Here is a 6,000-nt window from a genome sequence, read left to right on the forward strand (position 1 = left end):
ATCAGGGACAGCACTTAGGCTGAATTCAAGCCCCATGACCACTATCCCCCCGAAAAAAATCCTTTTAGAAATAGACACTTTGTGAACATAGAGCAAAGCATATGTATTTTTCACAAACAATAGCATCTCAACATTATGTTAATTTCAATATCCTTCCAGCTCAGTAGATCTGTTTCTATCTACTAACATCTGAATAGTATTCTATTTGTGATACATGATTTATTTGTTCCTTCTTCCTCTGTTTTCAATTGTATTATAAACCATACTACAAGTGAATGACCTTGAATGCAGAAGGGCTTGCATGCATTATAAATGACTGTAGGGCTCATGTCTAGATGAACCATTACTCACTCAAAAGTTTAATTTTATTAATTTGACCAAATTTCCTCCCAACAAGGTTGTACTGATTTGTATTCAAACAAATAATATATAAGCATAACTCTTTCCACAAACTACATAAATATCACATCATATCAGACTAGACCTAACTATGATGCATGGTCCATATACATGATAAATACATGTCACATGTATTTACACAAATGATACAAATGATAAGCGAGCCACTTGTTGAGTTATATACAGCATATGTATAATAACCAACTAGATGGAGAATAGGAGCTGACCAGCACATAAACTCTTTCCTCCTCCCGCCTCTTTTCTAGTCTACTTCTTAAGAAGGGTTAAAGAGAATTCATGCCTTCCATTTGCTTTTTTTAAAAACACATAAATAAAAATAGGTCAGCATACAATGGAGGCATTTCCCCCACATCCAATACAAACCAAACATTGATTGAAAATGAATCCCATAATGCATGAGGCTCCATGTTAAAAACAGAAATAAAATGGTAGAGAAAATACAACTAAAGTGTAATGCCACTTCACCTAAAAGGGCTCTGTTTCCTTGGAAGAAGAAAATAGTCTCACAGCTAAACAATGTACTCTCCGAGACAGAACAAAGGAAGCACTAAGTAAAAGTGCAAGCGACATATTCTTAGGTAAAGAGGAAACAATTTCCAGCCTCAAGTTCTAAAGTGGAACAAAATGATCCAAGCAAGATTCAGTGTAAAATTCAGATATTAACAGGATATGGGAAGTTGAAGGAGTGATAGAGGAAATTTGTATTTTGGGTTTTTTTTGTTTTTGTTATTTGTTTTGTTTTTCTTTCTTTTTTTTTTTTTTTGTCAGTTGTGGGACTTGAACTTTCAGCCTGGGCATTGTCCCTGAGCTCTTCAGCTCAAGGCTACCACCCTACTCATTGAACCACAGTGTCACTTCCAGTTTTCTGGTGATTAATTGGAGATAAGAGTCTCACAGACTTTTTAGTGCCTGGACTGGCTTTGAACCACGATCCTCAGATCTCAGCCTCCTGAGTAGCTAGGATTACAGGGGTGAACCACCATGCCTGGCTCTTGTTTTTCTGTTTAGTAATGATTCTAAATATCAGAATGGGATTATTTGGGTGAAAAACAAAGTATGAATGAGTCTGAATGTAATATAGAGCAATTTAGAGTTCTTGCTGGGACAGGATGAGTGATGGGGACTTCGAAAACGAGAGAAAGAGAAAGGCATGAATACCTTAGGAGGAAAAGAAAACGGAAGAGCTTGAAACTAGCACTTCTAATGGATGTAGGGCTGGAAGATCCCATACTTCAGGTGATCCTTTCTAGGATCAGCTTCAGGAAAGAAAACCAAGAGTTATCACTAGTTACCTGACTGCAATGGATGTACCCGGGCTAAGACACTGGGAACCTTCTGAGGATATCTGGACTCCATTTAACTGCAAGTCACACATAACACAGCAAAAGAAGAGGCCCTAAAAGTGGTCTCATATAATTGCATAGAAATGTATGAAGGGTAGACAAAAAAGACAAGAGGTGGGGAGGGGAGTGGGGAGAATGCTGTCAAGAATTCGATGTGTATCCTACAGAACTCAGAAAAGTGAAGGAAGAGATGGGTCAGGAGGGGTAGTTGAGAATGTTGAGGGGTGACATTGATCAAGATGCATTGTACTCAACCAAATTGCATGGTTCAATGGCAACTCCTTTGGACACCTACTTAAGTTAGCATATGCAACTGCAGAATACAGGACTGATTTATGGCAAAGAAATCTCCTTGGATAGGAGACCAGGTGACCAGCTTGCTACTTTCAGACCTGGCACTGTTATTAGGACTTTGGTAACTTCAGTGGCCTCCTGAAGCCTTGATTTTCTTTTCTCTACAGTAAGGATATCACATAAAGTGATGGCTAAGTTCATCCTATAGTTCATAAAAGAGCTACTTTTCTTTCCCAAGATCAGACAGATGTCACTTGTTAAAAACAAAAAGAAATCTTGTGAAAGGGTTGTTTCTTCCTTAAAAACCTTGAGGTTAGGGAAAAAAATATCTCTTGCCAAAAATAAAGTAAAATAGAAACAAAACAAAATGAAATGTCACTCACGCATGCACACACACACACACACACACACACACACACACACAAGCACAATCACACAAAAATGGCTGACCTTGCCTGCAAAGGTTGCAGGAAACATGATCTCCAGGCTGCTCATATTATGTTCACCAGACACCGGAAATGAGCATGGAGTGGGCCATGCTGGAGGTAAGCGTGGGAAGCCAAACAGTCTAATACCATTTCCAGTTATCCAGAAGTGGTATAAATAAATGTAGATGCTCTGATGCCATGAAAAAGGCTATGCAAAGAATCAAAGACAATTCCAGCCTGAGGATGATTACATTTTTCCTTGCATGTTTCTTAAGGGAAAGGGGAAGGAGGAGCTTGTAGAGCACATGATTTACAAGTGCAATTAGCCCTCTGTATAGACTGATTCCACAACCACAGCCAGTTGTGGATGGGAATCACACCAAACCAAACCAAACTGTTCTGAAAGCCTACAGACTTTTTTTTCTTTACAACACAGTATAACAATTACACAGCATTTACCTTGTATTGGGTATTACTATAAACTAGAGATAAAGTACACAGGAAGATAGTGCATAGATCCTGTGCAAACACTATGCCATTTCATATGAGGAACTTGAGCAATGATGGCTTGTTGAATTCATGGAAAGTTCTAGAACCCCTCCCTAATATACCCAAGTGAGGGACAATTATATGGATGTCATCAAGTGGGAAGTGTCTTTGACCAAGTAAAAAATGGCTGGATTGGGGAAGACATTAGAGAAGCCCTAGGGGAAAGAACTTAAGCAGTTGAAGTTGTTTGTCTTGTCAGGAAGATAGTGCTAGGAGAAGAAAAAAAAATGGAAATTCTTCATACAAAACTGTAGTAGAGGCTACCTTATATACCTGTTTTTAAATTAAATGACAGTGTGAAGGAAAACCACTGGTTAAGGATGAAGAGAATCAGTTTCCTGCCCTGAACAATGGCCGATCAGATGACACAGTACAATGCACTCAGCATTCCACACACTTGTCATTCCCTAATTGCTGGTTTTATTTTGTTTTATCCTTGTCATATTTACCAAGGATAGATGAAGTCCTCACCGGAGTTAAACTTCAGACAGTCCTGGCTGATTATTACTAGGCTGTCAAATAAAGCTTGAGTCCAAAACTTAAGATAAAAGCTTACATTCAGACACTTTCTTTGTGAACTGGAAAGAATGGTTAAGTCAAAGATTATCTCACAATAATGAAAGATAACTTCCAGAAGGTAGTGAAATCATACTTAGGGATTCTCGTGGCTAGGAATAATGGCTGAGCCATTCAGATAAAGAAAAAGAAACATAGAACACACCTACAAATGGTAGGAAATGCTATTTAGTCCACATGGTTCTTGGGAACAAGTGACCCATTCATATTTTCCTACAGCCTAAATATCTCTTAATTTATCCAATATGCTTACTTTTCATGTTCCCTGCTATGCTGCTTTTGTTACTTATTATGTGTCCCTGGATGAGTCACTTTGACCCTGACATCAGTTTCCTGGGCTAAACTGTGGGACAAAAGATCCTGTCCAATTTGGACATTCTTGTGTCCGTGGGCAGGGCAGCCCCAGGCACATCCTTCCCAGCCAGGTCCAGACCCTGACCCCTAATCCAGGAAACGCAGCTCAGGCTCTGGGATCAAAGCTAAAGAAATGGATCAAGTGGCTACTGAGATCACAATACGGAAAACTCATAAAAAAGACACAGAGGTGGAGATGCTGGCTCATGTGTACTTGGCAGTCCTGCAAGTATTTGTTTAATAAATGCAAAAGGATGGTTTTAATCATTCTTTCACCCCAAATGCTTTTATATTTCCAAGTTTCACTAAAGACACACCAAACAGACAGACAGACAGACAGACACACACACACACACACACACACACACACACACACATACACACATTCAATTTAAGCTAGATACTTTCATTGGCTGAAAAGCAGATTGTGAACTTTCATTGGCTGAAAAGCAGATTGTGACAATATAATGACTATTTTCTAATATATAAGGTATTATATTATGTATACATATACATACATTATTTTATGTATTTATGTCCCATAAGTATATATGTATATATGGCCAATTTTTAGAAATATATGTTCTCATATGTGTTCCAATGTATGTGTGGATATATATTCTATGTGTACATTTGTCCCACGTGTGTATATGTACATTATGCCTTTGTCAGTGTACCGCCTATGGGTATCATGCATGTGCCCATGCATGCACACCCACTTATGTATATATGTGTATGCATAACATTATTGCCTGTATTTCTGTCCCAATCATGTGTATATATATGTGCATAACTGTATGTTTCATGTAAGGTTATAATTGTGCATGCCTTCCATGTGTGTATATGTGTGCCCTGTGTATAAGCATGGGCCCCATCTGTTTGTCCCATATATGTATGTGTACACATATGTGCCATAGGTATATGTGTGTCACATGTGTGTGTAAGAGTGCCCCAAATACTGTATATGTGTATGTATATTGTATGTATATGTGTATGTATATGCATATGTGTGTGTGCCCTGGATGTGTATGGGTCTCATGTGTGTCCTATGTATATACATGTGTGCCCTAAACATACTCATCCAGATGTGCTTGTCCTCACCTGGGCCTTGTTGGCTAGCAGAGAAATCTGTGGTAGAAGACTACAACAACGAAAATATCTTGTAGTCAACAAGACAGCTTAGCTGAGTGCCGGTGGCTCAGACATGCAATCCTAGCTACTCAGGAGGCTGAGGTCTGAGGATCACAATTCAAAGTCAACCCAAGCAGGAAAGCTTATAAAACTCTTTTTCTCCAATTAACCACCAAAAATCTAGAAACAGAGCTGTGGCTCAAATAGTAGAATACTAGCCTTAAGCAAAAAAGCTTAGAAACTGTATTTAGGCTCTGAATTCAAGCCCTAGGACCAGCATTTTTAAAAATTATGGTGACCTTTCCTAGTGCTTTTCTTTGAAAATTAAAAAAAAATGTTTTTAGAATATTTTGGCTACTTCCTGATTAGGGGTAGGATGGAAGCAAAGGCAAAAGGATAGACAAATGACAAGGAGAAGAAGAAAGAATGTAGTCAAGAATCCAATGCATATTCTACAAAATTAAGAAGAGTGAGTGAAGGAGTAGATAGAGGAGAGATGGGTGAGAATGTTGAAAGAGGTGGCACAGGTAGATATAATGTATTCATAAATTGCTTTTTTAAATGGCAATTCCTTGGTACATCTACGTGAAGATAATAAATATTTTAGAAAAAAGAATACTCAAGCTAAAATGTTACCTTCTATTTCAATTTATATGTAATAAAATAAAAAGATGAGGGCCAGAAGCAGAGCCTAGTGGTAAGTGCTTGCCTTGCATGCACAAAGCCCTGGGTTCCATTCCTCGGTACCACCTACACAGAAAAAGCCAGAAGTGGTGGTGTGGCTCAAGTGATAGTGTTAGCCTTGGAGAAAGCACAAGGACAGTACTCAGGCCCTGAGTTCAAACCCCAGAACTGGCAATAAATAAACAAATAACAAAGATAAATATTGAAATGAAAATGTATAC

This window comes from Megascapheus bottae, chromosome 4 (assembly GCF_031878675.1).
Source record: "Megascapheus bottae isolate mThoBot1 chromosome 4, mThoBot2.hap1, whole genome shotgun sequence".
NCBI lineage: Eukaryota > Metazoa > Chordata > Mammalia > Rodentia > Geomyidae > Megascapheus > Megascapheus bottae.